This window comes from Carica papaya, chromosome 8 (genome assembly GCF_054855325.1).
Source record: "Carica papaya isolate Zhongbai chromosome 8, ASM5485532v1, whole genome shotgun sequence".
Classification (NCBI taxonomy): domain Eukaryota; kingdom Viridiplantae; phylum Streptophyta; class Magnoliopsida; order Brassicales; family Caricaceae; genus Carica; species Carica papaya.
In genome coordinates, this window is record NC_142316.1 from 5,549,488 (window position 1) to 5,561,400 (window position 11,913).

The following is an 11,913-nucleotide window of genomic DNA, read 5'->3' on the forward strand; positions in this document are numbered from 1 at the left end:
TTGAGCCCCCGCTACAGTAGGCTGATCCCGAGCCACCCCGGCAGGAGCCTGTTCTTCCACAGTACCACCCGGCGCCACAGCCGCGTTACGACCCGGTACCACAGCCACGGTACCAGCAGGCGCCACCACAGCACATTCCAGTACCCCCACCACATCAGCAGGTGCCACCACAGGGTCCCCCAGTTCACCCTTAGCCAGCCCCAGTCCCTCTACCCTGGGACCCCGCTCCTTCCTTGATCGACCCCAGCTTCATAGAGAGGTACAGAAGACTGAACCCTTCTACTTTTGCAGGGGGATCCTCTTTTGAAGAGGCCCAATACTGGCTAGCAGCGTATCACGCCACCATAAACTGCTTTAACAAAAAGATTGTATTTAATCCTCCCAACGAGGAGCCATTTAGGAGTTAATAAAATTATTCAGTACTGATTTCCCCTAATGGCAAGTTTTTTTTAATTCCCAGTGCCTTAATCTTGTATTTTCTCTAACTAGGTAAACCCAAGAAAGAAGTTTGTATCCAAGAGATTCCAGTAGTCCGAGACTTTCCAGACGTATTTCTGGATGAACTGCTCGGTCTACCAGCGGACAGAGAGGTCGAGTTCACCATAGACTTACAGCCAGGTACCCAGCCCATCTCAGTAGCTCCTTACCGAATGAGCCGCATCGAGATGGAAGAACTAAGAAAACATATCACTGAGCTACAAGACAGTGGTTTCATTAGATGCAACGTTTCCCCATGGGGTGTCGGGGTTACTTTTGCAAGGAAGGGGGATGGAACTTTGAGACTGTGCATTGATTACAGAAGGATAAACAAGGTAACAATTAAGAACAAATATCCTCTTCCCCGGATTGATGACCTTTTCGATCAGTTGCAGGGTGCACAGGTCTTTTCTAAAATAGATCTACGATCAGGTTACCATCAGGTAAAGGTAAGAGCAGAAGACATCCCCAAGACGGCATTCCGAACCAGGTACGGACACTATGAGTTCCTGGTTATGCCGTTTGGGCTAACCAACGCCCCGGCCATCTTTATGGATCTAATGAACAGGATCTTCAGAGAGTTCTTGGATCAATTTGTCATCGTGTTCATCGATGATATTTTGGTTTACTCAAAAAATAGAGAAAAACATGCTCATCATCTTGCCCAAGTCCTACAGATACTCAGGGAAAAGAAGTTGTATGCAAAGTTGAGCAAGTGTGGATTTTGGCTCGAGCAAACTGCCTTCCTAGGACATATTATATCGAAGGAAGGGGTGTCAGTGAACCCCGAGAAGGTTGAAGCGGTACTTGGTTGGGAAAGGCTGACAACAGTTAAGGAAATTCGCAGCTTCCTGGGGATGACATGTTATTACCGCCGATTTGTCGAAGGGTTCTCCAGTCTATCAGCTCCTCTAACCCGACTCACAAAGAAGAACGCAAAGTTTGAGTGGAATGAGGACTGCGAAAGGAGTTTTTCAGAATTGAAGAAGCGACTGACAACTGCACCCGTGCTGGCTCTACCGAATGGATCAGGAGGGTATACAGTTTATAGTGATGCCTCCTACCTGGGCCTGGGTTGTGTCCTGATGCAGCATGGAAATGTTATAGCATATGGGTCCAGACAGCTGAAGAGTCATGAGAAGAACTATCCTACCCATGACTTGGAGCTTGCCGCAATCATACACGCCTTGAAAACCTGGCGCCATTATTTGTATGGAGAGACCTTTCAGATCTACACCGATCATAAGAGTTTGAAGCACATCTTCACTCAGAAGGATCTCAACATGTGTCAGAGAAGGTGGATGGAACTCCTCAAGGACTATGATTGTGACATCCTATACCATCCAGGTAAGGGCAACGTAGTAGCCGATGCCCTCAGCAGGAAAAGTGCAGGCACCCTAGCTCATTTGATGGTTTTAGAATGCAGGTCCATTGGAGCCACGCAACAGGTTCGAATGCGAGATCTGAAGAGGGCCACATGTTTGGGCCACCTAGCAGTCCAACCCGAGTTAATCTAAAGGATAAAGGAAGCCCAGTCAGTCGACCCCGCCCTGGTAACCCGCAAGAAGGATGCAGAACAGGGAGTGAGTTCAGAATTCCAGCTCTCTGCTGACAGATTGATTCGTTTCAAGGACAGGGTGTGTGTCCCAGACGACAGTGAGTTAAGAAGAGACATCATGACAGAGTCCCATAGTTCAAGGTTTGCCATGCATCCAGGGAGTACAAAAATGTACCAAACCATGCGGCCTCTTTTCTGGTGGAGTGGGATGAAGAGAGATATAGCCGACTTTGTATCTAAGTGCTTGGTGTGTCAACAGGTCAAAGCAGAACATCAACGCCCAGGTGGGTTACTTCAGCCTTTACCGATTCCAGAGTGGAAGTAGGAACATATCGCCATGGACTTCGTATCAGGACTACCCAAGGCACGATCAGAACATGATGCTATATGGGTAATTGTTGACCGACTCACTAAGTCTTCCCACTTCCTGGCCATCAGAATGACTGATTCCTTGGATAAGTTGGCAAGAATGTATATCCGGGAGATAGTCAGACTGCATGGAGTTCCAGTAACAGTAGTATCCGACAGGGATCCCAGATTCACTTCTCGGTTTTGGAATAGTTTCCAGCAAGCTATGAGAACAAAGCTGTCTCTTCGTACGCTGGAGGATATGCTCCGAGCTTGTGTCCTTCACTCCGGGGGCCATTGGGACGACCACCTAACCCTAATAGAGTTTGCTTACAACAACAGTTACCAAGCAAGCATCGGCATGGCCCCATACGAGGCGCTATACGGGCGTCCGTGCAAGTCACCGATCTGTTGGGAAGAAGTGGGCGATAGAAGATTGTTTGGCCCGGATTTGGTAGAAGAAACCACGTCCAAGATAGTTAAGATCAAGAAGAACATTCAGACAGCTCAGAGTAGGCATAAGAGTTATGCTGATACCCGGAGGAGAGACCTGGCCTTTGAGAAAGGCGACCGGGTGTTTCTTAAAGTCACCCCCTTCAAGGGAATTAGTAGGTTCGGCAGGAGGGAAAAATTTAACCCCAGATATATTGGACCCTTTGAAATCTTAGACAAGATTGGTACCACTGCCTACAGACTTGCACTGCCTCCTGAGCTCTCCCGGGTTCATAATGTGTTTCACGTATCCATGCTACGTAAGTACAATCCGGACCCTTCTCATGTCTTGGCTCATGAACCGCTTCCACTCCGAGAGGACTTGTCTTATGAAGAAGTACCGGTCGGTATCACGGACCGAGAGAGCAGAATACTCCGCAACCGGGAAATATCATTTGTAAAAGTCGTGTGGCAGAACCACACGCCCAGGGAGGCCACCTGGGAACTGGAATCAGAATTTAGGGCCCAATATCCCCATCTGTTCGATCAAGAGTAACGAGGCAAATTTGGGGACCAAATTTCTTTAAGGGGAGGAGAGTTGTAGCGCCCGGGAAATGGAAGAAGAAAAAAAAAAAATGTGCGCGCCACGTCAGCAGCCACGTCAGCAGACCCAGTCAGCAGTCCTGGCCAACCAGGACTTGCCACGTGACAAAACCACATCGATCGGGGATGGGCCACGTTGGCGATCCGCGTGCGTGCGATAGGACGGCCCAGATCAATCGCGCGCACGGATGGCCCAAATTTAATCGCACGGACGGCCCAGATTTAATCAAAAACGGACGGCCCAGATTAAATCAAAATGGACGGCTGAGATCAAAAGGCAAAAGGGTATAAATAAGACCCCCATACCAGACCCCAAACCCTAGCCGCCTACCCTCGCCGGAGAAGACGAACCAGAAGCCGGCCGCCGCCACCCGCCGCCGCACCGGAGGGATTTCCGACCGCCGATCGAGGTAAATTTCATACCCCCGACTCGTTTTTCCACGCTGATTTCCCCAGTGGCCAAATCGAAGCCAAAATTCCGGCCAAACGGCCGGAAAACACGGCCGAAAGCCAGCGGCGCCGCCGCGCCCCTTCTCAGTTTTTGCCTCCGATGAGGCCCTTCCCGGCCTCCGTTTAATGCAATTTTTATATCACCGTGATCACCATTCTTTTCTCTGCAGGTTGATCGGAGCTGAATCACCAAAACACGAACTTCACCGGAGAGCCACCGCACCCGAGAGCACCGCTGCCGGTAAGCTTCGGTTTTCCGTAAATTTTCGGCCCCCCGAGGGCCGTAGGGTTGTTTTATCGCAGGAACCAATGCGAGTGTGGCCGAAAACGGCCAACCCGAGGTGAACCGCCGCCGCAAGCGGCGTCGTCGGAGCACGGCGGAGCCGCCGTGCCGGAGTTGCGATATTGGCCGAAAGGGGCCCTGGGCCTAATTTGGGATTTTTTGGAACACGTGCAGGTACCACTAGTGCGTTTCAGTTCCCCGGAAAAAATTCAGGGAAAATTAGGGACAGCCTGCAAGCGCACTGTGAAGCCGTGTTGGGACCCCGAAACGAGTAAGGACCTCTCACCCTATTTTTTATCACGGTCTTAAAGTTCAATAAATGATAAAACGGTATTTCATGAATCAACGAATGTGTGAAATTGCTTAAGGTCGCTAATGGAGCCCGAGTCTAGTGTGTTTGTCGGTTAACTGTTATTTGGCCTGTTTTACAGTTTTAAATGCAGCATGAGGTTTGATGTTTTCATTTTATAGTTTCGTGTGCATATTTTACTATTTTACTGACTATGGATTGAATTATTGGGATATTGATACTGTATGTTGTCTGTTTGCCATAAATTATCGTCTTGCTTGTTTGTATGTGTATTGATAATGCTGACTGAGGAAAAAAAAAGAGAATGAAAAATTATGTAAATGGGTAATTGTATAATGTGGTCAGCCTGACTAGATATCCTGGGAGATGGTGGACAGACCGGGTCCGTAGGGAACCCTACCGGGATTGTGGTCTCCCATACCGAACAGGGTATGGAGATCTTATGTATTTTGGCGCCCATACCGAACGGGGTATGGGGACGGCCCGTTTCACCCTCATACCGGACGGGGTAATGAGGTTTATTGTTTTGGCGCCCATACCGGACGGGGTATGGAGACGGCCCGTTTCACCCTCATACTAGACGGGGTAATGAGGTTTATAGTTTTGGCGCCCATACCGGACGGGGTATGGGGACGGCCCTGGAATATGATTTCAAGTGTTAAGGGTTAACGGGTAGCGGACCCCTATGGATCCCCATGGATACTAGTGGGCTGGTAAATGAGAAAAATATATTGTGTAACGATTGAATTACGAAAGGCTTGATAAGTATTACGTTATACAGTTTATATATGATTTCATGATGATGATGATGTTATTGTTTTCGTATATTGACTTATGAATTTCACCGAGATAAGTGAATGGTAAAGGTTTTATTATTGATAAAAGGTTTTGTTGTAAATTATGCTCCATTGGTCTTTTTGTGTTTTCTACCCACCTTTACTTCCGTGACGGTGAGATATCGTGATGTCCTTACTGGACTAGTGTAGTTCATTCATTATTTAATCATTTCAGATCAGGAAGACATTGTTTCCGAGCCGGTTCCGCAGGAGGACGACGAAGGGGACGCCTAAAAACTCCATAGTCATATTTGTAGCTTTTACTTTCAAGTTTCTCCTTTAGGTAATTTAATCTTTTATATTGTGAGCACGTTTTTGGTTTTAGTGTAAGGGTGTTAATCGAATTTTTGACTTCGCTTCCGCATTTGATATTTTTAATATACATTCCATTATGAATTTGCGAGGCTGTTACATCGTTTATATCAATGAATTTAAATGAGGTGGTATGTCATTTGATATATTACGTGCGATCTCAATATCTCTCAAATGACATTAGTTGGATCTAACAGAGAAAAAAATTTATTTTTTAAAGTACAAAAATATTTTTATATTTTAGTCTTTAAAAAGTATTTGAATACAAGATTATTTTTAAGAAATTTTGAAGCTCTTCAAAATTATCAAATTTTTAATAAACTTAGGCATTTGATAAAACGATTAAAAAAAAAGGACAAGTAGTTACACTTTTACTTAAATATTATCTGAATGCATTAATGTTAAAATGCTTTAAGAATAATTTTACATAAATTTATGAATATTAATTTGGTTAAATTTCGTAAAACTATTTCATAAAATTTTAGTGATATATATATTTTTTTTCATAAGACCCTACTAAATTGTGATTCAATATAAATTCTGCATTTTAGAATTAAGCGACTTTTGGTTAATTTTTATCAATATCAAAACTAAACTAATTTTTTAAATTAAATTTTATTATTAATTTGAGACATTGTTTTATTTTTGTAAGATATTAATTAGTTATTTTTGTTGTAAAGGAGATCATTAGTACCAGTGAATGAAAGTTAATGTTAAGTTAATTTATTATTTTAAGGAAGGTCTAATAATCCAAAATAATGATTTTTTTTTTCTTCTCTAATTTTACGCGAAAAGCACTAATATAAATTTTTCCTTGAAAATATACTTTTAACTAACAATTTAACCGAAAAAATTCGAAACACCAAAATAAATACGAAGTCGTTTTAATATATATATATATATATTCTATAACTACTTCTCTCTACCAAAATCCTGTAACGAACTCTCTCGTATGTCTGTTACTGTCGTTTGGAAAAAGAAAAATAATAATATAATTATGTATCTCCAAGAGAAAATTAGACCATTTTTCTCTAAATAAAAAAAGAAAAGAAGTCCCGAGTATTATTTACTAAAAAATCTCTTTATAAACTTCAATTATTCTGTTTAATTTCTCAACGGCGATAGCAATTGCCGCCAAATCGACGACGACGGAGACGACGTCGTCGATGAATTTCCTGAATCGGTCATCCCAAAAAATAGATCGTACAAGTAATTCTCCACATCTTCAGGGGTAAATCGGACAAACCACCCAATATTCCTCTCTTCCCTCTCTGTCGCCCTTACATTTAACTTATGCGTACGGTAGAATTCCCGGTACGCCGGCACCAGTTTTCCGGCTATTGAATTCTTGATTTCGTCTCGGAGCTTTTGGTCCGATACGATACAACTCCTCTGTTTCTGGTATGCCTCCTCAAATCTATCATTGAATCTGTTGAAACACTGCTTTGCCTCTCCCGGCGTCATCGCCGTTCTTTCTTTCCCCTGCACCGGCAGAGATTCCAACACCGGTCCCCACGCTAAACGCTCGTAGCTCGCAGTAAACTGCTTCAACTTCGCCTCATGCTTCGTAATCCATTCCTCACCGAGCAAGTACTGGAGGTTGGATGCTCGGACTCTCCCCACCACGTGCTGGAGATTGTTTGCGAGGAAGAGATACGACGTGGAGACGTCTTTGTAATATTTTGCTTTGCTGTCGAGCTTGCAGAGAAGGACGAGGATGAGCCACGCCATCTGCAAAGAGATCGCAGGAGCTGAAGAATCGTCTGATACTGGACTGTCGAAGTAGAAATCCGGCGATGATGGTTTTTCTGGAGGCGGCCAGTCGATAAGAATGTCGGTTAGAATGTTGCTGTAATCAGCCAGGAGAGAGAGGTAACTCATGGAGGAGATGGTGAGGGGATGTAATCCACCGCCTGGGACAACTAGTTTGGATGAGTCTTTCTGGATACTGGATTCGAAGTCTGCGAGCATTAACCGAACCGAGTCACTGAGTCGAATCAGTGAGTTAAGAGCTAGAGATCGAACGATGCTAGTGGATTCGAATGAGAATATTGATTCGATCCCCTGCCAGTTCTCTGCAATTGCAGTGTACATGTCGAGTACACGAAAAATCTTCTCCGGTGGCGAATTTTTGCTCTTCAAGACGAGTTCTGGGAAGCCAAACAAGAGCGTTGCTCCTTCTCTAGATATTTCAGCAAAGCAAGATTCTCGAATGGAATCCGAAGAGGCAAAGACGTCATCACAGAGGATCCTCTCTCCCATGAAGAGCGTTTTCATGGATACCTTCACGGCCTCCAACCAGTTCTTAATTTTGATATCAAGCACCTCCCACTCCATCTTGTTTACGCGAGACAAACTCATTTTCTCCACTCCAAGACGGTAAATTCCTTCATCGACGATCGATTTTCTGATGATGTTGTATATACTGATGCACTCTTTAGCGTAACCAGCAGAGATCATGCAATCGGCGATGGATCGCAAATCCGAGATGGCGATGGAGGAGACCTCCTCTACTTCGGAGATGGAATCCCGTGCCGCGGCCGCATCATCGACGTCTCGATCAGGAGAAGCATCGTCTATTTCGAAATCAGAAGTGCTTGATCGAGCTGACGTGCGCGATGAACGCGTGGAGACAGACTCGGGATCTAGATGAGCCCGGTTCATAGAAAGGATCTGGTAGAACTCTTTTTGTAGCCTTTTCATGGCGGTCTGCATCAGGTTTTGAGCGTGGACGAGCCTGATAGAGGAAGAATCTGCATCGAGTAACAAATGCATGGCCTTCTGCAAGTCGTTAACACACCTCAAGAACTTCATCGCTTCTGGTTTGCTATGGTGAAAGAGAGAAGTAACCTTGGCGAAGGTAGAGGTGTCAGGATCCCACTTATTGATAATGGCGGAAGCGGCTTCAATGCTTTGATCCACCATAGACTCAGAGAAGTTTCTGCGAGGAGTTGAGATAGAGGCTTTAGAAGGAGAAGAGTCTCGGCCGACGGCGAAGGACGGCGTTTTGGAGACGAAGCAGAGGCTTCTCATTCCTTTTCTCGGCATTATCTTCTGAAAAAATTGTGTTTGCTCAGACGGAAAATTATGCGGGAGAGAAATGATGATAATGATGTTTTTGCAAAAGCAGGTGACTCTGAGTCTGCGGTCTGAGGTCTGTTGGGGGAGTTATTTATAGAGAAAAGTTTGCTTGATGATGAGGTTAGGCTTTGACTTTTGGGGTCAATTTACAGACTGGCGCGTACACGTGTCATCATCAGGGTTAATTTGGTTACACGGTCATTACAAATTAGGAAATGGGGAAGAGTAGAGTCAGTAGACTGTTATGGAGATTATTATTCTGTTCATTTTGGAGTAAAAACTGTTTTCACACACCACGCGGATGAAAAAAGAAAATCAAACTAGAGTTTTTAATTAATTTATGTGAAAAATATAATTTTAAAAAAATAATAAATTAAATAAATAATTATTATTTTAACTAATAAAATAAATTTTATTTATATTTTAATTTAATTATATATTTAAATAAATATAATTTTTTAATAATAATATAATTATATTTATTAAATAATATTTAAAATAAATTTTAATAAAACGAGAATTAATCGATACAATATCAACGAAGTTTGCTATAGGTGGGTAAAATAGCTACACACGTTTAATTAACACTATCTGAAACTAAATATTTATTTATTTTTATCTATCCACCACCAACTAAATTAATTTATATAGTCATTTTAGAAGATTAGGTATGATACTTCGTAATATTCTTTCATATTTGCCTCTAACTAGCAATAATTCTTTTTATTTCTCTATGTAGGTTACGTAGTTTAAAAGATATAGACAACTAACAACATCTATTTTAAGAATATCTGTTAACTAGATCATTCTGAGTGTTATCTCTTATGTGTTAAGATTTTAATACTACTGAGATTATTTATCTTCGATTCGCTGGCTTGTATTTTAGTTGGATAAGTACAAAATTTGTTTATAATCTATATATTCAAATAAGTATCTTTCTATGCACAAATTCTCATAAATTTTATTGACTACTAGAGTAATCAGTAACTATTTAGTTAGAAAATTTATATATTAATCGTAATACCACAAATAAATTCAAGTGACATACAAAGATCATAAACAAATCTTAACTAGATCAACACATTTAGCCAAAGAAATAAAGTCAAAAGAAATCGAAAATTTGATTCTAAATATTACCTTTTCAAACATTATAGATCAGCAAAGATACTCTCTCTACACTGTCATCCAAGTCAATGAGCTCTTACAATCATCCATTTTTCTTTGCACAATATAGCATTTGATAAAGCACTCTTCAAATCTCGAATGTCTTTAATATAGAGTTTACAAGACACCATTTTAAAATTGGATTCTACCCTTTTTAGTTTTCGCTATTCTATTAATATTTTGGATAAAAATAATGTAATAGAGTATATGGCTTTTGATTAGATTTTAAACACAACAAACTTAGAGTCACCTACTACAAAACTCCTTCTAACTAGGCAATACAAAATTAATAATTTATATTTAAATTTTATTCTTACACCATATTAAAAAAATAATAAAATAAATTTTTTATGCTCCTACTTTCTGTTCAATATTTTGGCAGTAATTAATTAATTTTTTTTTTATAGTGAATGAATTGACAAGAGATGAATATATATATATATTGGCGAGATAGTATTCTACTAATTATTATATATATATATATATATATATGTGCGTGCGTGCGTGCGTGCGTGTATGTGTGTGTATAGAAATAATATTTTTGCTTCTTCCCCAAACCGAATTTGGCCTGTTATAAAGTGGAATAGAAGCCCAAAAGGTGAGACCATCTGGAAAGGTAACTGAGAGGGAGATTCCATACAATTTCTCCGAAGGCACACCAACTAAAATTGAGAGTGCAGTCAAATTTATATACATACGAATCTCATAATAAAATTAAATATAAAATTAGAAATATATTCTACGTAATTGATTTCTATTCTAATGAAATATAAAATAATAGAATTGAATTTACAAAACTTAAATATATATATATATATATGTAATTAATCATTTTATATGGTATTTTCCTTCTAAAGAAAAAACCCAGCATACATATTGACAAAAATATATATATATATATTATTAGTTAAAGAAAAACAGAAGACTAATTTGCTTCCACACGTTTCATCTGTTGTATTCATACTTATTTTAGATAATTCAAAATTGTTGTTATTCATGGATTTTACAATTATAACTATATTCGATACGCTGAACCAATATAAAGGGGATTACGTGTATATTTATATATATATATATACCCACACACGCACACGCGCTTATATGTATGTACAGTTAATCGGCGTTGTAACTTATAGGGAAATTAATTTTTTAAATAATAATATTGTTGAAACCGTCATATACCGTGTCATCTTCAAACTCAATCGGTCAAATTATATAAAATAATGTAAATACTTGCAATTACATCTTTCAATTTTCTATTCGTGAGTTTTATCACGTGAATATTACTGACGTATATATATATATATATATAGAGGATAGTGAAGCACATGGCAGATATTACATTTAGAACAAACGTTGAATGAGATCAAATAGGAAAAATTAAATTAACTCCAAATTAATATCTAAACTATATATAATCAATAATTACTTTCCATTCTTGGCAAGTCATCAATTTTATCGAAGTGGTAGTTTCTTAATATGTGTTCCACGTGGCCCATCAAATTAGAAAATCGAACCACCAGCGGAAATATGCAGACACTTTCACATATATATTTATATACATACGTGTGTAAGTATGTATCTACATATTTGTGTATGTAGATTTTTAAGCGCATGTTACAGGCAGCCGTTTCAGACATGCTTAGCAAAATTGTTGTTTTGACTTTTTTGCGGATTTTTTGAAATTGGATGTTTCAACTTAAAAGATTAAAAGAGATGTGAATAAAAATAAGTGAATTATGTAAATCGTTATATCGATTATAAAAAAAAAAAAAAAAAAAAAAAAGATTGAAAGTTCAGTCCATAGAAAGCCATCATCGGCTCCCACTAGATAAGAGTTTTTGACCGAACGATGCCTGGAGTTGGCAGAGAATGCATGTACATGACATGGTTGTATGTAATCTTTGTTAAGTTCAGTCCATTAAAAGAAAAAAAAAAAAAGAAAAAGATGTAGAAATAAATGGGAGATAAAATTTCAGATTTCTGAAAATCTTTTCGAGTAAGAGAAGTTATTTTAAACTACTATTCTTGCTTATAAAACGAGAGGAGTAGAGCTGAA

General features: G+C 40.1%; 1 pseudogene; it reads right to left on the reverse strand.

Annotated features, from left to right (window-relative positions):
* Nucleotides 1-6,671: 6,671 nt before the first annotated feature.
* Nucleotides 6,672-8,768, reverse strand: LOC110809872 (exocyst complex component EXO70H1 pseudogene; annotated as a pseudogene).
* Nucleotides 8,769-11,913: the final 3,145 nt, after the last annotated feature.